This window comes from Pseudopipra pipra, chromosome 10 (assembly GCF_036250125.1).
Source record: "Pseudopipra pipra isolate bDixPip1 chromosome 10, bDixPip1.hap1, whole genome shotgun sequence".
NCBI classification, from domain to species: domain Eukaryota; kingdom Metazoa; phylum Chordata; class Aves; order Passeriformes; family Pipridae; genus Pseudopipra; species Pseudopipra pipra.
In genome coordinates, this window is record NC_087558.1 from 24,536,276 (window position 1) to 24,559,399 (window position 23,124).

The following is a 23,124-nucleotide window of genomic DNA, read 5'->3' on the forward strand; positions in this document are numbered from 1 at the left end:
AGTGCGTTTGCCGCTGACACGGAGCTGTGCGGTGCCGTCGCTCGCTGCAGGGAAGGGATACCATCCAGAGGCACCTGGGCAGGCTGCAGGGGTGGGCCTGGGTGAACCTCATGAGGTTCAGCAAGGCCAAGTGCAAGGTCCTGCATATGGGCTGAGGCAAGTTTACAAGCTGGGTGGAGGGTGGACTGAGAGCAGCCCTGAGGAGAAGGATTTGGGGGTGTTGGTGGAGGAGAAGCTTGACATGACCCAGCAGTGTGTGCCTGCAGCTCAGGAAGCCAACCATGTCCTGGACCAGCAGGAGGTGATTCTTCCCAGCCATGGGAGGGGGTTGGAACAAGATCTTTAAGGCCCTTTCCAACCAAGCCGTTACATGTTATAACTATCACTTAATGAGTACATTGCTAAGGATGAGTTTTGTCCTCACTTAAACTTAGATCTACTAACTACAGAAGTGTAGTGCGGGCTGGAAATGGTAGCAGTCTGTGCTTTGTGTAGGACTGTTAAGTGTACTTAGTAGGAGTATTGTTCTGTCAAGATTATATGGGTCCTGCTACGGACTTTTTATCAAGTTTGCATAAGGAACTTAGTTGTGCCTGGGTGGAAACTGGTTTGCAATTGAACCGTACTAAGAGAATATCTTGAGGCCTTGGAGAATTCCACACATTCTAATAATGAATTTCATAGGCATTAATTCATGAAAGTTGTGTTTAATGTCTGTCTGGCCTTGGCCAAATCAAAGTCAAACCTTAGTCTTGCCTGTTTAAGCTAAAAGATCTCTGGGGAAGAGGATATAAACCACTCTCTGCATGTGCTTTTCAGGCTGCTTGAAAATTCTCTTTGATGCAAGTTTTAGCCTGGTCTCAAGAGTCTGCCTTCTGACTAGTTCAAAACCAACTTTGCTGCTTTTTTGAGGTTTTATAGTAAAGTGATTGAAAATCTGTTATATTTTAGGTTAGGGAGGCTGTGCTAAGGAACTCAAATTTGTAGTACAAAGGCTGGGATGCTTCAAAAGGATAAGAGCTGGGGTCACCACCAGTCCTTCAGACTTTGGCAGTAACAGAGAATTTTCTTTCCTCATACCTTGATATTTGAGGAGTACTGAAATAAGTGGATTGGATTAGAAAATTTTGAGATACTTAAGTGCCAAAATATCAGATACAATACTATGGGAGTTGGTGAGAATTTGGGATGAGTTTTTATGGGACTTTCTGTGGATCTTCTGGTTTAATCATACTGATTTAAAGAGGGGATTTATTTTCTCTTTATTCAACTTAGAAAAGCAGTTCTCTTTAAAAAGAGATTTGTCTTGAGTCTTGGCACTCCAGAGGTTTCTACAAGTTGGGGATGGTCATTGTGGAGGAAGTCCTTAGTGCTGCTCTTCCTGACATGAGCTGCTTCGGGGCAACAGTTCTTGTAACTGGAATTTTGCTCCCAGAGTCCAACTTCAGCACACTGATTTCATGAAAATAGCTATTTCATAAGCTGGTGGTTTGTGTCATAGCCTAAGAAAAATATTTTTAAGAGCTTTTTCAGGAAATGCACGTTCTACACCTGCCCTTAACCCTTCTGTCCCTGAGGCCTGCTATTTGATTTTCCAGGGACAGTGTCTCAAGGGAATGTATGATACTCAGTGTATGCATTGTTCCAATAATTTTATATTGGAAACTATAAAGAAACACTTTAGTTGGTCCCTGGAGATGGCAGAAGTAAGGACAAAAACTGATTCTCTGTGCCTGTGTAGAACATTTCTTCCTGCTTTAAGTCATCAAGATGGAATAAATTAAATTATGTGGGCTTTAGTGAAAAACAGCTTAGCTGCCTCCAAATACAAAACTCCTTCTTAATTAATATGTTCAGAGCCTTTGTCAATGTAGAATGAGTATTTAGTTGGTTATAAAATCATATTGAAGAAGAGAAGCTGCAATGTTTTATCTATGTATTTGCTTCTGCCTGATTTGAGAATTCAGAGGCCTTACATCCATTCAGAGCTATTTCAGTGTTGAAAGTTTTTGCTGTAAGAACAACTCAGAAAATGCTCCATCTCTGAACAATTCATGCTGCTTCTTCATACGTGATATTCTCTGGAGATGCAGTTTCTGTTGAGAAGCGGAGAGAAATATATTCCCTGATTTTCAGCTGAAGGAAACAACTGTCTATTTGGAACACATCAGGTTCAAGGCTGAAATTGCTTGAAGATAATGCCTAGGAGTTTGTTAACCTCCTTGTTTTGGGGCTGTTAGACTTGAAAACAAGAGGGTCACTCACACGGAAAATGAGCCAAGCTCCACATCTGGCTTTTCTTTCTGAGAAACCTCTCTCCTGGTTCTGTGAGTGAACTGCCCACCACTAACAAGTTACTGACTCTTTTTTATTTACTCGACTGAGTGTGAAGTGACAGTCTCTCTCTCCTGCTCTCCTTTAATGGATGAGCTGCTGACATCCAGAACTGGGTTCTGTTGCTGTAGAAGATGCTTTCTGCATGTTTTCCTCCCCAGAAAATGGATGCTATGTAAACCAGTGCCTCTGGGCTGTTCCTTTTTGCTTGCAAACAAGGTGCAGATGGAGGGATGAAGTACAGCTTTTCAGAGTCTGGGGTAAATTTTGTGCAAAATTTTGATAAATTTAGTGAAGAAAGGACCTGGCTTGTGGACTGAGGAGGATTGCTGGAGCCTTTGAACTCTTTGACCTCTACCACTGTGGAGTGAGAGTAGAGGAAATGACCTTGGTAACTCAGGACATTAAATACAGAGCCTTCCCTACACAGACCTCATCTGTGCTCCCTGCAAGAAAATTCACTATCTGCAGTGGATTCACTTATTCATGCTTGGGGGGGAGCAGAAGAGGAAGGGAGGGAGTTAAAGCAGTTCAGTGTACACAGAAATAAGTGGAAAGATTCCCAGTAACTTCAATGGATTTTGGATTTGGAACTTAAACTCTAGTATTGTGCTCTCTTCAGTAAAAGATCATCTGTTTATCTACTTAAGCAAAAGTTCTTTAAGACTAAACTGAACTTTCCCCTCAAGGTGCTTGCACTGTGGATTTATTGCAGTTGCTCTAAAGCAGCCATTTCTGTGCTTTTAATACATTAACAGTCTGCCAGTTGAATAAGATTGTATGTTTGGGTGGAAGAGAAATCCAGAGATGTGCTACAGATAGTGCTTGGAATGGTAATGAGAATGGCAGCTCAGTAGGATTAGCAATGCAAAAAAGGTTCCAGTTAATGAACAATGAAAACATTTTGGCAGTTGTGGGGTTGATTATTGCAAGGCTGTTCATGCTGCTATAATTTAAGCATCTAACGTGACTGTCCATTATCAGCTCAGATTTTGAGAGGTTTATTATTCCATCAAAACATTAATTCTACGCTGAGAGTTGGCATGGAAGGCAGGCAAGCGAGTAAGTTACATTATAAGTGCTATTTGTATATTTAATAAAGACTGTAAATGAAGCCAGGAGCCAAGTTTCTTTAGGCTCAAATTAAAATGCCTGTTGTCTTATTCCTGTTAGAAGGGTTTGGGAGAGACTGCATGGGCATGAGCAGATGATGCTGCTGGAAATGGTCCTGTTCAGTTCATGGGCAAGCACAGCTCCAACTGTCTCCACTGTCCCAAGCTCTGCCTGTAGGAGATGGACCTTTTATGAGCACCAGCTGTGCTGAAGTGGCTCTGACTGAATTTACTATTTAATGTAGAATTGTATAGAGGGTCAAGCCCTATAAGGAAATAGTAACATTTTAGTGCTGCTGCAGATGCTGAGGGATGACTTCCATATTACCACGGAAAACAGCTTTGCCCCAACATCAGTGAAAGCCCAGTTAGTGCTGGGCTGACCTTCCCAGCAAGGTGTGTCAGCAGAAGGGAAGGGGATAACAGGAGGGATGGGAACAGTCACTGCCAACCTGTGGTGTCCTGTGTATGACAGTGCAAACCTAGGTTCCAGGGGGACTTAGAATCAGAGTCTTCAGACTCTTTGCTTTCCTGGGCTTCTTACTGCTTTGGTTGTCATCTGCTGTGAAACCAGTAACACTTCTGGTTTCCCAGTCAGCACTAGTCCAAGCTGGTTTCTCAGTGTTGGCAGTCCCCAACAGAGTAAAAATGAGCCCAAGTACCCCAAAGTAACACTTTGTTAATAAAAGTCAGGGTTCGTTCTGTGGGATAGAAAGATCTCGAATTTGGAGCGAAGATTTCCCCGGACTTGTATTCTCATTCTAATTGTTTTTAATATTTATTTACTTCCCCCTGAACTGCACGTCTCCTGTCTAAGGGGCCTTCACCCAACGGTCCCGAGTGCCCAGCTCCCCTCTGCAGCAGATGGTGTGAGTGACCTGGCCCCGGTTCCTCGTCAGGGAGCAGCAGAAGGTGCTGCCAGGTTGTTGGATGCCGTGGATGCCTTGTGGTGGTTGCAATTTAGTTGCAGAAAATGATGCTCCCTGACAATTAAATAGCACAGTTGGTATTAAGCAAATCTGAATATTATTGTCTTGAAAATGGTGTAGAGATCTAATCAGTGTGGTTTTCTTATTGCTGTGTAATTATCTGTGAAAATAGCAGCTCAGCCTGATTCTTTGGTGAACTGTGTGCATTATTGCACTGGGTGGTTAATTCCAGGCAGCAGACCTACTGTCCTTCCCATGTGGAGGGGTTTGCTCTCTGCCTCACCACTTCTCCTGCCATATTAATTACTGTGGAGGTGATTAGTTTATAATACACTGTGGGTTGGAGTTGGCAGCACTGTCAGTCGCTGTGAGTCAGGTTTGATGTGGTTTGGGACGTTATGGTCTTAAGCAAGGAGATGGTCTGGGTCCCTTCTCACACAGATGCTGACAGAAATTTTGAACACTAACTTTTTGCTGGGTCTTAATCTCTCTTGAAAATTATTGGGTACCAAGATAAAGGTGCTGCCAGAGTGACTTCATTAGGGTCTGTGAAAATAAGTTTTCTAATACATAAGTTCTGAAACTCTTTTTGACTGTTATTATTATTAAAACTATAATAGTTTGGGGTTTTTTTACAGATTTTTGTATAGATGCTGGATGTTGCAAACTTACATCTTGAAGGACAGTATTGTAGTTCATCTGTGCTATGCTTGGAATTTAAGTTGTTCTATTGGATTTGTGCTTTGCTGCCAAAAGCAAATGCATTTAGATAAAGGATGATCTTTGAGTCAAACAATGGCATGTAGTAGATATGCTAATTAATATCTAACAGCTATTTTCTTTAATGAAATTAAGTGCAGAAACATCTTAGCTATTTGAATGCATTTAATCAAGTCACACCTCTGTATCTTTTGCAAATTATCTTAGGGATAATAGTCAAAATAGAAGCAAATTTTCTGCATGGAATATGTTGAAATTTAATGATAATATAACAACTATTCTATTGAAACTAATTTAGAAGCTTATTTCAGACACTTCATTTAATGTGTTAGCAAAATAAATTATATGTAATTGTAAACAGCAGCCTCACAGTGTGAGTTACTGAATTAACAATGGGATGCAGAAAGATGTAAGAAGTTAAGAGGATAAAAGCCCACTTGAAACCATTTAAATGGTTTCTGATAACCACAATCTGGTGAGATTCCCTTTCCTAAGCCAGTTCTTGTAGCTTTTAATTCTTTCTTTTGGTTTTTTTTCTTTCTATTGTGACAAAGTTGCTACAAACTGGCAACAATAAACTAAAAGGTGTTAAGTAGGCATATTTCCTACCTATTTAGGCAGTTCACTGCTTTTTGCTTTCACTGTCTGAATTCCGTAGTTGTGAACAAATCCTTCAGATGCCTAAATCTGGTGTTACTGCAGTGTTTAACTTGACTTTTCAAAGAGGCTACATTATTCAGAAGTGAATTAAAGTCAGAGCTGGGTGTGCTCTCCCAGGCAGGTGAATTGCTTTCACGTCTTCCGTTTCATTTCTAGGAGAACCACAGTCTCACAACAAAATCTGTTTAAAATAACACAGTTACTGTTGTCCCTGCATTCAGAAATATATTCACCAATATTTCTTGCTGGTTCAGCCAGAGTTAAATAGTGTAAAAAGGCCACATAAGCCAGCATAGGTGACACACTATGCTTGTTGTCCCACAGTCAGCCACCCTCCCTGCTGTACGGAACAGCCTGAGTGTGCTGCCCTGACCTGGCAGTGCAGCTCCTGTTACTGAGAAGGCATTTCTCTTGATTATAAACTGATGATCAGGATACGTTAATATTTTAATTGTGTTTTAATACAAGACACAGAAGAATTTTTGAGGGGGCATAACTGACTATTCCCATTCAGAAGTAAGAAGAAACAGTGCAGTGATTTGCAGCAATTCTTTGAGTTGGTTTCTTCAGGCACAAAAACTTGTTTTTTGGGGTTGTTCTCTCAGTGGTAGCAAGGTAGATTAGATGACCAGAGCACGAAAGCTGAGCTGGTCCTGTGGCAGTGCCAGGACTGTTGCAAGTGAGCAAGTTGGGTGGGTTGAGCATCTCTCAGGTGGGGGTTGGGAGTGCTCCAGTGGGAGGCAGGCTGCCTGCCAGGGATACCGGGCTGCTCAAGGGCACAGATGATCCACACTGTGGTGAGACATTTGCACGTGGGCAGTTTCCCTGACCACTTTTTATTCCATCCATTAGTGCCTGCTCAGCCTGTCCCCACAAGCACAGTCCACACTTCTGGAGCAGCTGCAGCTGGCAGGGTTGAACAAGCAGCTTCAGCACAGATAAACAGTTTACCAATTCCCAGTGCTTGGCCTGGAACAAGGCAGGTACATTTACCTACTTTACACCAGATTTTTGGCTGAATCCTGTCTGCTGCACCTAATGATGTGCCTTGGGTGGATGTTTTTCTCACTTCTTGCTAACCTTTCTGACAGGACTGACTTGCACAGTACCACAAGAAAGGCTCCTCAAGGGGCTCCTTGTTGCTGCTGTAGTCCCTGTATAGCTCAGTGATTTTGCAGCAAACACAAGCTGCTCAGTCTGATCACTGCTGTACAAAGCAGAGCAGCTTTTGAGGTGCAAAGGCAGCCCGAGCTGGGGACCATGTTAAGTTGTGTCTGGGACTGCTACAACCTGGTAGTGTGTCACCACAGAAGCAAGCTCCCCAGTGGAAGCACCACACCTATTCCATGGTGACAGCACAGCTACTCTGAAGGAAGCTAGTGCCACATCTCAGGGAGTTAAATTTTCTCCCAGATGGCTTACTAAGTTGTTGTGATATCCTGGGTGATTCCCTTAATATCTCCTGTGACAGAACTACACATTTGCAAACTGTTTGGCAGAAGGTGACATTTGACTCTCTCCTAGAGCTTTTCACAGCACTGACAGGAGCAGAAGATAGGCCCCTCAATTTATCCTTGTCAAAAAAATAACTCTGGAACTCTTGACAGACACGTTGTGTAAGGAGGCACTGTTTTTAGAGTTGCTTTCTAAAACTGAACTCGTGCTCAGATTTCCTGAACCAGCATTTCGATGCCTAGTGCTAGAAAAGCTGTATATCAGCATAGCATTGTGCTGACCATTCAGAACACCCTGTGCTTCAGAAGAGCACATTATGACTACTTATCTCAAGTCAGAGCACTGCCAGAGGGAATAACGATGTGGTAACAAGGATTCCAAGCTCGTGGTTACCTGGTTACCTGGGGCACAAGGAGGAAGAGTCATGTGGACAGACAGATTTTAGATCATATCCTGCCTTGGAACCTTGATGAGTTTTAGAGACTAAAGATAAACATTTTGAAAATAGGAAGTATCACACAGTGCAAGACACCTCGTGTCAGATGGGAAGTTTGTAGCAGAGCTGGAAGAAACAGTCTCTTATGTCTCAGTTTCTGAGAAACAAGTCTATTGTCTATATTTTCATAATGTCATTTTTATCAAAAGCCCAGTTGCTTTTCTGGGGTTTGAGTGTTCAGATCATAGTCTGTGGAATGAGTGTGCTGTGCAGACGTACAGAAGCCACCATCCAGTCAGTCTACTGTGTTTCAAACCAGGGAAACAGTCCCTGGAACTAGAGTTTGCCTTAGGGATCTGCATTTAGGCTTCTTACATGACTTCAGGCCTTAAAACTGGGCGTGGGTTGGTTTGTTTGGTTTTTAGCTCGGAGAGCTTGGTTCTCCTGTCTGGAGGATGTTCTTCATGTGAAGGGATGGCAAGGAGAGAGGAGGAAGCCTGGGCCATGAATGCAGCTTCATACAACTGCTGTGCTCAGGCCAGAAGAGCTTCTGCTCCAGAGGTGTGTGTATGGGTATATCCTTCCCATAATCAGGATTGTCCAGTTTTACTGGCAGTCTGGAAATAAACCTCTCAGGGATCTGAGTCACTGCAGTTCATTAGTATTCTTTTGTTCTTTTTTTAGCTATTTGTGGCAGTTTCCTGAAGTTTGTGTTTTTTCCAGAAAGCTGCTGTGAGTGCTGGGTGGGTTTTTGAAAATCACCACATTGAAGATCACGGTATATTAAAAAATACACGAGGGAAGAGTTTCATCGTGTTGGACCAGAGCTTTCATGTAGGCCTGGTTTTGGGGGGCTGTTGCATCTGCTCATGTGCTGGAGCTTTACAGGTTTAGAAATGTAGCAGCTGCCTCTTTCTGCCCTCAGCATTTCTGTTACTGCAAAGGGAACGCAGCCTCCACCAGGAAGGAGGTTTGTGCTTCCCAGCTGTGTCCTCAGCTTATCTGAATTCACTTCTTTGGATTCATATTGGGTTAGGATTCTGCTCCACTCATTATGTCTTCTTTTTAGGGATGCCAGCCTCAGGGATTGAAAATAACAGACAAAATACAGAAGTTGTTAACTTTTTAAGGCACATTGGGATGGACAGTGGTCAGAGAAGCTGTACTGAAGCAGAGACCTCAGAGCAATTCCAGCCAAGGTGCTCTAGGAGCATTCAGGAGCTGTTGTTAACACCACAGTCCAACCAGCTTTGGGAGAGTTTTACTGCAGTGTTTGTGCAGTGACATTAATTTGAGTTTGCCAGTTGTGTTTGCAGTAGCTGCTGCACTCTGGCTAAAGGGAACACTGCTGAGGTGTCAGTGTGTGCCAAACATTGTGCACAATCAGTGGTTGGTTTGGGTTTTTATTGATGAGGCTGGTTCTTATATTTACATTTGGACAGATTGGAAGGTTCTTCAATATCCTGTGGGTGGGGGATAAAAAAATCTCTTAGTAATTGTGTAAATAATTTAGCATAATTGTATAGCAGCATCAAATACTCTTCACAAATATGTAGTGAGTTTCAAAGGAGCCAGTTATACTTTCCCCTCCTCTGCAGAGTATTATACCTTACAAGAAGCCCAATTGATTTCACAGGAACTACTAATAGATTAATACTCGATGCATAAAAAGTGGCATTCATCTTTGAAATTAATTCAGCTTTGATTGTGATCTTCTCATAATATATTTCTAAAAAAAATTTAATTGGATAGCACAAGTGTTCAACAAAACAGCTAATTTAACTTAATCTTGCACTGTCTGTATTAATAAAAAAGCAAATTTCAATTTGTAATTAAGTCTCACTGAAAATCTGACTCTTCCTTTGAAGAAATGTGATGTGTGGAGACAGAGATAAAGTAGCCATTGCCTGGTCAAAATCAAATTGCCCCCGGAGTAACTGCTGCTCTTCATCTTGTGTACAGAGACCAGGCTGAACCTTTTTCTTCAGGACCAATACTTAAAGTTGTGCTATATGAATTACCTCTGTCAGAGAACATGTGATAGGAGACAGTCCTTGCACTGAAAAGATTATTAGAATGCAGAATAAAAGGGAATAGACAAAAATGTATAGGCCTTTTAAAGAACCTGGTTCAGGTTAATCATTAGAGTGGTCCCTTAGACTCCGGTTGCTCCAGGAATTTGGGCAGCTCTCCAACATGCAAGGACTGAGCCTAAACTGACCCCCATGTAATGCTTCCATTCCCCAGGTTATCCTCTAAGGTGGCAGGGTGCTCTGTGCAACAGATGGTACTGCAAACCTTGGGGCTGGCTCATGGACCTAACCCATGGCTGACATCATCTCTTGTGTTCTGTATTCCTGGGAGCAGTCAGCACAGTGGAACCAAGAGAAATGGCCTAGGAATTCCAAAGCTGATATATGCTTTAGAGAGCATAAAACCTGCTCACCAGACATTGACCTTCTCACCACGCTGTGTGAGTAGCAGATCTTGCACTCTCAATTCTGTTATAGATGTTACGAGTCTGAACTGAATTGAGATGTGCTGATACTGGCCCAGCAAGAAAATTGTTTGCTCATTCTCTGTAACCCTTTGTCATAGGATGTGAAGAGCATTATTTTCCATTGCAGCTAATAAAGTGCTGGGAATGGGCTGGCAGAAACCCCAGCACGTTGCAGTGGGAGATGATGGGGCGTCAGGCAAAGGCATCCAGTGATGTTGCCAGAGCTCACCTTTGCCCAGTGTGATATATTTGACTGCAGTCAGTCAGGAATTCAGCAAAGCAGCATCTATGACTCCTCTGTGGACAGCAGTGAAACCAGCAGTGTTCCTGGAAGCTGAGAAATGAATCATTATTTTCCATGGTTCCTTTTTTATGGTCCTATGGAGTCTTTCCTTATGCACAAAGGGCTGTTTTATATAGGAGTCCTTTACAGTTCATTAGGTGGTTAAGATGAAATTATGCAATGTCTAAGGTTTAAAAACTGCAGGAGATTTGGAAGTGCTGAGAGCAGGAGGGGGCAGTTTTGGTATGAAATCAATAAGGAGCTTTAATGAAATTAGTAAAGACAACACAGTGTTGAATTAGCCTATGAAACTTGTTGCCCAGGGAGCTGTTGAAGTTGGGAGCTCTGGAGAGCTGCCATTGATGTGGGCTGTGGAATATAGTCACTATTGTGGTGTTAATTTTTATAAGAGGGCTATTAAGCTATAGACCTGGGATTGTAATAGTTATATGTGAATCAGTAGCTATATGGAGAAATCAAAAGATTTGTCTTCCAGTTGAAATTTCTTATATTTTCCTCAGTGGATTCCATAGGGCCTCTGAGACCTTTACTTCCAGTCTAGTTGGGCAGTGCTGTGTCTAGCATACATGCTACATTATACACTTGCCCTGGGAAAAACTCTTGTTTTTCCTGCAGATTTAAGACTTTTGTCATTTCACCTAGTTATTTTTTTCGACTTTATTGACCACCTGCCAGCCTACTGCAGTTTCACCAGAGTGTCAGAGGGCAGTGAACATGAAGCGTGCTTTCTCCAGAATCCATAAGTATTGGGTTTGGGACTTGAGGAGGCTCTGCAAGCCATAAGTTTGTTCCAACCTCCTGCTAGATTGAATGGTATAATTTAATTTATTTTTTTTTCTTTTTTTTTGCCCCCTAGAAATATTGCTACATCTCAAAGCTAGGGGAAATTTGGACCAGCTTTAGCGATCACTTTGAGTGGTTTGTACTGACAGTCTGTATTTCTTCCCAAAGCAAATCACCAAGTGTCCTTAAGAGTGATATTTGTTTGCCAGACTGTGTTGTCACTCTCAGGGACAACTGGGTTTGGTTTTTTGAAATGGAAAAAACTACTACTACTCATATGTTTTTAAGAAAGAACCAACAAGTTTGATACGTACAGGGAAAAATACATTTGTAGGGGCCACATGTGAAAACACTTGCAGAAAATCCTTCAGAGGTGTTTTGCTTTATGCTAGTGAGGCTGCCTTGACCAGATGTTTGTGGTAATAGCAATGATGGAGCTTGGATGTTGGGGTAATGACAAAGCCTAATATTATGCAAAGTTTGAATTTGGCAATTATACTTATTCTGCAGTACACTTCTAGTTCAAACACATTTTAGGTGGATCTTACTGGATCAGGTTTTATGGGTCATCTTTCAAGATTTTGGATTCAAGACAGCGCAACAGGATGTTGAACTCTGCTTTTCCAATTCCCTGCAATGTGCTTACAGTGGAGTGTGTCAGATGATGGTCTGCTTTTTTAGGTGCTTAAGTGAGTTTGAAATCATGAAAATTCTCACTTCAGTGGTGATTGTCCCCACCCCAGTGAGAACTGTGTGGAAATCTGAGCCCCCCTAGAAACAGCTGTAGTGGAACAGGCTGGGGGTGGTGGTGTGGAAGGTCCAGCAAAACTGCATGACTTGTGAAAACCTTTACATGGAATTTCTGTCTTCAGCATCTTTGCCCTTTCAACTTGTATGTTGCTCTGTGCTGTGATACTGAAAACACTCATTTTGGGACCAACTGAGAGCAGCAGCTCTCAGCTCCTGGTGGTACAAAACCTCATCCTAATTTGTTTCAGGGTGTGCTGCTCCTTCTACCGAAGTTCCTTGTTGCTGGCACCTGCAGTGCTGGTTCTTGATGCCTGGGATTCAGGCTTGCCTGCTCTCAGGGGTGTGTTTAAGTGCCCCACATCAGGGTTTCCTACAGGATGGTCTGTGTGCCTGCCAGTCCCCTGCCAGCACTGCCCTGGGGGGGAATATGGCAAAGCCTCACAAGTGTCTCTGGTTCTTTCTCCTGCCTCAGTGTCATCCCCCCATAATTTCTCCTGCACGTTCTCAGTAGGAATATGATGGATTTCTTGAGAACTCATTTAGTGTTTGTGTGCAGTCCCTTGACATGCTCCAGGTGTGGTTTGCCCTAAGCAGGCAGCTTGGGTTTCTCCAGTTCCCTGCCCTGGATGGTGGGGACTGTCACCCAAAGCTGGCCTGGATTGCACACCTGAGGTCTCATCTTCCTAGCCCCCCTTAGGATCACCTTCAGAGCCTGGGGACTTATCAGCCACACAGTCAGAGGAGATTCTCCTTGGGGAATAGCTTGCCCAGTTTGTATTGTTAAAACTTAATGAGTTCATGAGATTGACTCTGCTGCAATTATTTCTTGGCGATGTATAACAAGTAGCTGTTCTCACAGGCTTATAAAATGTTCCAGAGCTCCATTAATTTGCCCTTCATTAGCTATGTAATTTTGCTAATGACCTGAGATATTTAGAGGCATTGTCCTGTGAGAATTATGAGTCTGACTGTGAGGCCTCACGGAAATGCTGCACACACAGCCCCAGCCCATCTTACCACCAGAAATTCGTTCTGCCCTGCTGAATCTAATTGTATTTTTTACTTTTGTACTGAAGTAGAGTCATATCCTATTGATAAATGAATAATTATTTCATATATGAAATTACACATTTAATGGAAGTTTGCAGTGTTAGAGTGTAAGTGATTAAATTTGTTAATTGTGTAATATTGCTGGACATAATGATGCATTTAACCATTAACAGTTTTCCGCTGCATTGCCTTTTAAATTCTCATTGTAGTGTATTATACATTCTTGTTGCCTTTTCATCAAGTGTTAATAATCATGGAAAATAAAGGTTAGAGTCTGGAAAGGAAAGTATCCCAACTGTGATAACAGGAAGAAAAATTATGTGTGTCACTGGAGACCCCAATTGGTAAGGCAGTGTCTGACCAGTCTATGGTATGGGAAATACTGGGAGCAGTGAGCATGTTCATATTCACCACATGATCCCTCCTTTGCTTTTTCATTTTCACTGTACAAAATAGCAAAAATAACAGGAATTTGCAAAGAAAGAGTGTGAGGGACAACATAGGCTGTAGTTCCTACATTCATCTGTCTGAACAGCACTTGGTGTCCATCAGCCCTGGAGATCAATATGGGATTTGTCACATTTCCTTCCTGTGACAATAACAAGAGGAGAACCTGCACGAGGCCTGGACTCTGCCCTACTCCACAGTGTGTCCCCTAATTTGCCTGGAGACAAAAGGTTTGCCCTCCCTAATAAATAGTATGTGATGCAGAAAGCAAGTTCTGTGGCCTTGGGCTGGTGCTTGTAGAGAGATGACCAGGACAGCTCCAGGTGCCTTGGCCACTGCTGCTACATGGGAACATGGCTGTTTTCTCAGCTTTTCTGGAGCAAATGGCAGCAACTGAACCACAAGGGCTGAATGAGTGCCAAAATCAGAGAATCACAGAATGGGAAAGGACCTTTAAGATCATCTCATTCCACCCCCTGCCATGGGCAGGGACACCTTCCTCTAGACCAAGCCCAGCCCAACCTGGCCTTGAACACTTCCAGGGATGGGGCAGCCACAGCTTCTCTGGGCAACCTGTGCCAGGGCTTCACTACCCTCTAAAGAATTTTTTCCTCATATCTAAACTAAACATGCTCTCTTTCAATTTGAAGCCACTCCCCCTTGTCCTGTCACTACATTCCCTTGTAAACAGTTCCTCTCCCTCTTTCTTGTAGGCCCCCTTCAGGTCCTGGAAGGCTGCAATTAGGTCACCCCAGAGCCTTCTCTTCACCAAGCTGAACAATCCCAATTCTCTCAGTGTTTCCTCATAGCAGAGCTGCTCCATCCCTCTGATCTTGGTGGCCTCCTCTGGACTCGCTCCAACAGGTCCATGTCCTTCCTGTGCTGAGGACCCCAGAGCTGGATTCAGCACTGCAGGTGGGGTCCATCCCAGGAGATCAGCCATGGCTGGGCCCAGCCCACTTCTTTGCAAGTGGGGATGCTACATGTGACCAGGGAAATGTGAGGAGTGGGCAGCAGAACTGGAGATAAACGCTGGATTTATGTCCCATGACAACCCGTTATTTAATTGTGCTTTCAATGTTTCCTTTCTCTGCAGCTTGCACCTGTAAGAAAGCTGACTGGCCTCTGTGTTTTGGGGGCAAGATGAGGATTTCCAGAAGGGTTATCTTTACTGATATTGAAGTAAATCACCTTTCATAGATCAAGCAGATCAGGCAACATATATATCACCGTTAGACTAAAGTTGAAACAATCCCTTGAAAAGCCAGGAAAGCTTCAGAAACTGGCTTAAACATTATCTTTGAAAGCAAAGTCATTTTGCTTCAAGATTATCATCACAATTTAGATGCTGTACATTGTACTCGGATAAAGAGGGAATTTGGCAGATGAGCTTTTGCCTCTGGAGCCCCCAGATGACTGGAACCAGCTTCCCTTTCAGCTTAAATCAGCAAACAGCATAATCCCCTTTAAGCCTGGGTTTAAATGGCTGTTTGAAGGAGGATTGTGCAAAATCTATTTCCAGTAATATGGTTACTGGAGCTAAAGAGTATGGGTTGTTTTCATGAGATTTTTGGATGGCCCTGTGGTGTGCATTAAATTATTGCAAGAATCCTGCAGTAGATGGTTTTCACTTAATCTTTAGGTGTATGTGCTGATGGCTCTTTGATAAAACTGAAAGCAGCTCTTGGTTCTTGGACATTTTTTAACTGCAGTGAACAGACTAGCTGTCAATACCCTGAGCAGTCCCTCATGCTGGCTGTAGGAAAGGTGCTTGTGTTTGTTGTGTCCATCGTGAGTCCCAGTGAAAGGTCCCTCTGCTGATGTGTAATACCAAAGTGAGAGTCACTGATTGAAGTCAACAGGAGCAACCTTTCCTCTGCCTGCATTTGTACCTCGGATGGAATAGCTGTGTCCTTGCTGGTATTCCTTTTTTGGGGTATGTATTCCTGGTGACAGTTGCCTGTCCATTGTGGCTGGTGCAGTTTGAAGTCCCAACTTCCATGAAGTCAAGGCCAGAGTATGCTGCACTTCTCCCCATCTTGGGCAGCCCAGTCTGGGGTCCAGCTCCATGGAGGCTGAGGCCTTTTGGCCTTGAGCCTTCTCCAGTTTTTTGGGCATAATGTTCTTGAAAAAAAATGTGCCTATTTGTGGGCTTCAGTGACAGAGTTATCTCGTTGGGAGATTAACTGTGTGTGGATATTTATTAGGAGTACGAGCAAAGAACTTTCCTGCAAAGCTGCAGGCAACTCTCAAATATCTGAACTAAATCACAGGTTTCTGAAATAAAACATGACATGTTCTCTGCCTCTGCTAGAGCAACTGACAGTGGTTCTGCCAGGAAATAAATACCAAAAAGCTTATTTCTTTCTAGATTTCCCCATCTTTATTGCTTTTGTTTTCAATGGAAGTGATTTCTTGTGTACGGTTCTTCCTTCTTTTCCACCTTCCCCCACATCAAGGTTGAAGGCAAAAGCTGGAGCTACTTTTTATAGTTCTCCAAGGCAAGGTGTAGCAACTAATGTCACAATAATGTGATAATTAAAAATGGAGGAAGAACGAATGTTACTTCACTCACACTCTCATAAGCACCAAGATGAATATGTCCAAGTGGGCAGGCTGACATCCAGGCACCAAGGCATGTTTCCCATGTGGCTTGGCCAGGATTCCTGGAGACAGAGAAGAGGACAAGCTATGCTGGCTCTCTAGTCCTTGTTATGTATCTCGTAACCTTTGAGTGCTGGTTTTGAATGTGCCTGGTTTGTACCCTGCAGGAGCTCACAGTAGTTGTGATCCTGTTGTCTATCTCTCCATGGTTAGGATTTACTTTTTTTTATCTGGGTATTGACTTGGCTCTTCCCCTACTCTGTGTTTTCCTACCACCATCTCCTCATGGGTTTACTCTCTGTTTCAGTGTCCTTTATTTTTCTTATCTGGGAGTTGTTGGATCATGACCTGCTGTCAGCACCTGCCATCCTTCTATTCTTCCTCCCACTGTTCCTTCTGGTGCTCCCACACCCATGGCCTCCCTTTGCTCCCCATTCCCACTGCTCTCAACATTGTCATTAGATGTTTCTACAAAGTGACCAGGAGAGTTCATTCTGCTCATTACCCTGCTGTGCTCTGGAGATCCCTGCCTTCTCCTGCAGTCTGTTGTGAGTTTGGCAAGTTGTGTGAGCGCTTTAATTTATTTATCATTTCATATTTCGAATATTTAGGTGAATTGCTGGCACTGCACAGATAATATCTGTACATCTTAACAACTGATCATGTATGGTTATGGTAATCTGGAGAAAATGCAAATGAACTATGAGAACTGCTTCATCTATAAATAAAACCATTTAGCTTCAAAGCAGTATTGCCATGGAAATTCTTCACTGATAAAGTATGGGAGTGGGGCTTTTCTCATTTAGATTTCCTGAGCCTTTTTATTTTATACTGACAAGATGCCAGAGGGAAAAGAGCTATAAAATCAGTATTGCATATTTAAAAGATGGTATTTTATTTCATCTTCTTAATTCCAAATCTTTCCATTTACAGTATACAGCCATGAATTTAAATTTATACCAAATGAGGAAAAAGGAATAGGAAATATTATTGTTGCCAAGCTAAATCCAGTGCTCACTGAAAACTTCTGACTTTGTTTCGAGTTGGCTTTGGTCCTATATTTGTAAATACTTTCTAATCAATATTTCTCAGATACATTCAGGAAACTTCCTCTGAACCACACACAAGATGAAGGGCCCCTAAGGGAGGATATCTGAGAGAAAATACATTTAACTGATCTACGAGAGTGGTGCACATTAAATCCAATCTCTGTGAATGCAAGATTCAGTGTGTGCCAGTCTTGCCAGGATTTACTTTCTGTTGGAGCTCTGGGCAGGACTGAGCTCCATGTGACATCAGCCTCACTGGTGTTGCACTAAGGAGGCAGAAGGAGCTGGTCAGAAGCCACCTTAGATATTGCTGTGCAGATTCATAGTGTCCTGAGTCTTCCATGTCCTGTGCCTGGTAATCCCTATCTAGCAGAGTTAGTAATCAGCACTTTGGTTTGCTTTTCTGAAACTACAGTTCTGCTGTTGTTACTGTATTTGTGTGATGGCAGTTCACTCTAAAATATGAACTTTGTCCCCATGAAGCATGGGTGTATTACCATATTTGTGTGGGGTTATTCAAAGCAGCAGACAGCATTTCTTCCAACAAGATTTATGTTAATCATGTTGTACTGTACTGGATATAAAGTTGGCATAAAGTCACTCTTTATTTGATTTTTTTTTAGGTGACCTGGCAGAAATGAACTGTGCTTTGCATCTGCCCCTCCCATGCCTTTCGATCCCATCGCAATTATCTGTAACTGCATTTGCTGCCTCCTAGAAGGACAACTTCATATTGAGGTCTCTGGATCTTATCAGACTTTGGTTTCTGAATCAAACACAGAGACTCCTGGATGAAGCTCTAATATGGATCTAGGCAATGTTGTATCACACCTTTTATCCTGTGTCTTTCTGTGGAAACTTCTTACACAGCTGCACAATCTCCGAATAGATCTGGATGTGGAGTGGTGCAGTGATACAAATGGAAGTCAGCTAACAGCTCTTTGCAAGGTATGGAGAAAGGGCTTTGTTCAATTTCCATTTTTTAGCATACATTAAAAGCAATCAGGTAAGCCAGCCCATCAGTGTTACTGGGAGAAGCCTGGTGTCTTTATGAATTAGTGATCAGCGGTTAAGATAACGCTTCCCTTTATTGATTGTATGCTGCTACATTCAATTAAAATGAGAAATAATTTCATGAAATTAAATCCAGCTCACTGGGGGTGACCAAGCATGCCGTGCACATTGTGAATATCACCCAAAGGAAAACTTCAAATTGGTAAAGAATACATTGGACCATCCCCCTGCTCAGAGCAGGAGCTGGCTGAGTGCCCTCTGTGCACATGCAGATTACTCGTCCCCTGGTCCCCACGGCCTCAGCTCAGCGTTGGAGGAGAGCACTGTTAGCACTGACTGTGCACCTCATTTTGCCTTCCCATGGTAATGGTAAGGAAGTGTTACCTGCTTTGATTAAGTGCATCACTGGCTCATCACGAGGCCCCCTCCAAAGCCATGCTGCGAACAGCAAGAGCCCTTGGGTTTTGGATCACTCAGAGTAGGAGAGCAGTGCAGATCCCCACGGGCTCCTTAGCAGAGCTGAAGAGCCAGTGTGCAGTCAGAAGTGCAGGTTCCCTTGAGAAGGTCATGTGTGACAGTTCAAAGGGGAAGGCTTTGTTGATAAGACAGCAGACTAAAGAAGTATCGAAACATTCAAAACGGACTCTTCAACTTGACACACAAAGCAGGAAGCAAATGGATGTTTGGCTCCTCTCTGACCCTGGGAGTTTGGGATGCTTTCAACACATCCCTTTTGGCTGGATTTGCCTCTCCTCAGCAGATAGTGTTACACATTCCTTCAGCACACCTCAGTCACACATATCCTGCCGCTTGGTTTGCTGGTGAGCCACAAGGCTGTTTCACTCTGACAGTGCTCGATTTCTCTTTTTCTCACCTGCAGAAATCAAAGTATTCCCATACCTATCACTTAGCAGTTGCTCCTCCGAACAGTTTGTTTCCTTTTCAAGTGGAAATCTGCAGATTTGTCACCCTTTGAGGATCAGATGAGTGATCTCCACCCTTTGCCTGGAGCACAGACAGCCTTGGCTCTGTGCTCCCCTGTGCTGTGCAGCAGTAAATTAGACCACCACTGTCTTTTGTGGGGAAATGCCAATATGACTCCTCTGGTGTCCCCAGTTGCCCCAGGAGGGAAAATCATCAAAGCCAGATTTTTCTCTTTTTCTTTTTCCTGAGAAGATGAACTGTAATAGTGAATTGTCCTCTAGCTTTCCTTCTTTTTTTTTTCCCCTGGAAAAAAATGGACATATTTCACCTGCGATAACTTGCATCACATTTTTTACTACAGTCTTGATTGAATCAGGTCAGTTGTACTGAATGCTGTGTATACATGTAAAACAGTCCCTGCCCTGGTGCCTATAAAGGTCATATAGCAAAAGAGAAAGCTTCTTTGAATGTGGGGAGAAAGGAGAACTTGAAAGAAGAAAATGTATTTTCTTCAACCTCTGAAACTAATTTTCTGGGCAAACAGGGTGCTGGCTGGCACGTTCCTGCCTGAGTTGGAGGTTCCTTTTTCTCATGAGGAATTAACCACAGCTCATGTCGGTGTGAAGTTTTGTATTTGTTGTGAACTTCAGGCAGAAGCAGCTCATATTTTATGGTTCTTTGATTTGTTAAAATGTGTAAAAATCAGCAGAGTGAAGATTGTTAGTTTTGCATATTTTAAAATCACAGAATCACAGTTTCTCTGACTTTGTTTAATCTTCTAAATTCACGGCTTGACTTTGTGATACATTCTTTTTGGGAAGCAGAAGCTGTAATGCTTTAAAAGCTTATGCAGATACAGGCTTTATCTTTTTGAAACAATAATTTTGGGTTGAGGGCACGATCATTTGTACATAGTAATTCCGTGTTGGAGGTGAGAGGCTGGCAAAGAAATGCAGCAAGAGCTGTTACGCTGAACTAGTTTAAAAATTAAACTGGACAAAGCTTTCCCTATAGATAGAAGTGTTACTTTATCTGCTGAACATTGATTTAATAATGTAGGAACTCCTCTGACAGCTAAAGCTGCCTATAAAACTTTTATGTCACTGTTATTACGGAATCATCACTTGAAGTGTAGGTTATATATAGTCATTTTTTTAATCACTAAATTACACTCAATGAATTTTCTAACAACTAGACTTTCCAAATGAGTTTTCCCTTTTTTAATTCCCCATCCAGCTTCCTTGTGGCAGCTGAAGGGCTTCCTACCTGTTGAATACTCATTCTGGTGGCAGGAACCTGCCTGAAATAAATTCTTGCCTACGTAGTTTTTCATGTTTCCTTGATCAGAGGACTATTTTAAAGACTTAAAAGAGGACGTTTCCATGTGACACAGCTGTGGCCAGGGCTGTGTCACGTCTCTGGATCTTGGGAATGGCATCCTCAGGAATATGAGGAAGTCTGTTGTGGGAACTGAACAGAAGGATCTGCAGGAAATCCTGAGTGAAGTGGAGGTGTTTGGAGCATTGCTGTATGTTCTGTCTCAAACCATTTGTTTAAGAACCTCCAAGGTTGAACAACTCAGCTCCTGCTGCTGCACACAGAATTTTACTTTAGTTTGGGTTTACTTCAATTTAGTATTAGAGCATTCACCTGCAAGTTAGCATGTGAATTTTGCTTCAGGTACTTTAATCCATTTTCATTACTTTTCTCTAGACAAATCCACAATTACTTATTTTGGCCTTCCTTATTTTTTCCTACTGAGCTTGCTTTGTGATAGCAGGTTGTGATACTTGGGCATCAGAGACCCAGTCCAGCCTTCAGTGGAAGGAAGCAAGGCAAGATGTGGAAGAGAATTAATTTGCCTAGTGTCTAACAAGTCTTCCTATTACATATCCAGTAGTCTTTAATGATGTCAGTGTTTTGGGGCTTTTTCTGCGGAAAGACTAGACTTCTCTTTGAGATTCTTAGGATTGCTGAATTTGGATGGACATAAGGAGGGCTGGAAGAAGAACATGTCTCCTACAGGAGTATCTCAGGAATGTAAGGGTTCCTTGGATACTCAAATCCTTCACTCCACATCCACAGTGAAACCGTTTGGTGCTGGGAGCTGAGTGTGACAGGACAGAGGGAACTGCACTGATCAGCCCAGTGGAGCCACCCTCCCTTCCCAGGGTGGCAGCACGAGGGCAGAGCACACACACACAAACACACACACAGACACAGACACAGACACACACACAGACACACAGACACACACACACACACAAACACACACACAGACACAGACACAGACACACACACAGACACAGACACAGACACAGACACACACACAGACACACACACAGACACACACACACACACAGACACAGACACACACACAGACACACACACAGACACACACACACACACACACACACACAGACACAGACACACACACAGACACACACACAGACACACACACACAGACACACACACACACACAGACACACAGACACACTCACACACAGACACAGACACACACACACACACACACAGACACACAGACACACAGACACAGACACACACACAGACACACAGACACAGACACACACACACACACAGACACACACACACACACAGACACACAGACACATACACACACACTGTGCTTGGGTGGTTTTCCTGGTGTGCAGCTCAGAGCAGTGGTGTGGAAGAGCAGTGCTGTGCTCCTGCTAAACAGACCATCCAAGCATTACAGGAATTGGCGTCGGCTCTCTGGAGCTGCTCATGCAGAAACCTGTTAAAAACTCCGGAGGATGAGTGATACCTGCCTGGTGTTGCATGGCTGCTGCTTCTGTGTTTAATCCCTGCTGGGTCTTCATGGGTTAATCATTTACAAGTGTGAGGTTTCTTGTGACATGCTTGGCCAAATCCAATGAACAGACTTCAATTTAAAGTGAGCAGAGTGTTGAAAAATGAAATGTTTTTGAAAGTTAAATTGCAGTCATTTATATGAAAATGCCTTAGGTAGTTCATTTCCCCCACCCCAAAATATACTCATTTTATAGCGCATTAATAATTCATGTGCATATTGGTTATAGACATAAAGCACAAAAATATACATTCTTTATAAAGCATAGACTTTTGAAACAAATAGGAATTGGTACTATCTCATGATGGTAGTGCCTGATTAGCTCCATATTATTTAATTGTTGATGGCTGTTCGTGATTATTAATTGATACAAAGAAACAGGATTCTCTGCAGTGGTTTGCAGGAAGTCTCCAGAAACATATCTCCTGTAACATCAGATTGATAGGCACAGCAAGATACACTTGAGGCAGCAAAGTTTAACCCTTGGTTGCTTTCATGGCAGGTTCTGCACTCTGCTTTGCTAAGCCAGTGCGAGAGGAATGGTGAATGTGTGGGATAACATGGACAGACACTTCCTCTGGGCACTAAAAGAGGGATCTCCTAGGAGTTCCTAGTTTGTGATGAGTGATTCTCTGTCAAGAGTCAAGGAGGAGCAGGTCCTACGCCCCACTCTTGCAGTAGGCACGTTTTATAACAAGGACTAGGCCACAGATGGTCCTTTGGCACACTGTGGTATTAAGGTTGCCCTCACTGCTCTACTGACATACGGGTTTTTATTGACTGAATATCCTTGTGCCATTAAAGGTTAAAATATTCTTGATATCCTGTCCATAGGTGCCTGTTGCATATAATAGTTATGTCCTGCTCACATATGGCTGAGTTTCTGTGGCATAAAATAGACCAACAACCCCATCCTGGTAATGTTGGCAGAGTTGTCTTCCTGCTTACAGAGATTAGAAAACTGCCTTTCACTCCATGTGAAGCTGGGGTAGATTCTGCTCTCCTGGTAGGACTTGAGCTATAAAATGTGTTGGATCAGGTGAATGAATACCTTGATGCCCATCACAGCTGGAATCTGAGAGCTGAGTGAGGAGGGTCCCAGGTACATGCACAGCTCAGGTGTGTTAATGTAGCTCAGCTTTTGCTGTTCTGGAGGAGGATGCAGGTGACTGCCATTGGAATGAGGGACTCAAGCAAAGTGA

The 23,124-nt window shown here is 42.9% G+C and overlaps 1 long non-coding RNA gene across 2 annotated transcripts in view; it reads left to right on the forward strand.

The window, feature by feature from the left end:
• Positions 1 to 23,124, forward strand: part of LOC135419933 (uncharacterized) — an 88,154-nt gene that overhangs the window by 50,882 nt on the left and 14,148 nt on the right. For both annotated transcript variants that reach the window (XR_010433211.1, XR_010433212.1), the window contains exon 4: positions 17,757 to 18,081. This is a non-coding gene — a long non-coding RNA (uncharacterized LOC135419933). The remainder of the gene's footprint in view (positions 1 to 17,756; positions 18,082 to 23,124) is intronic.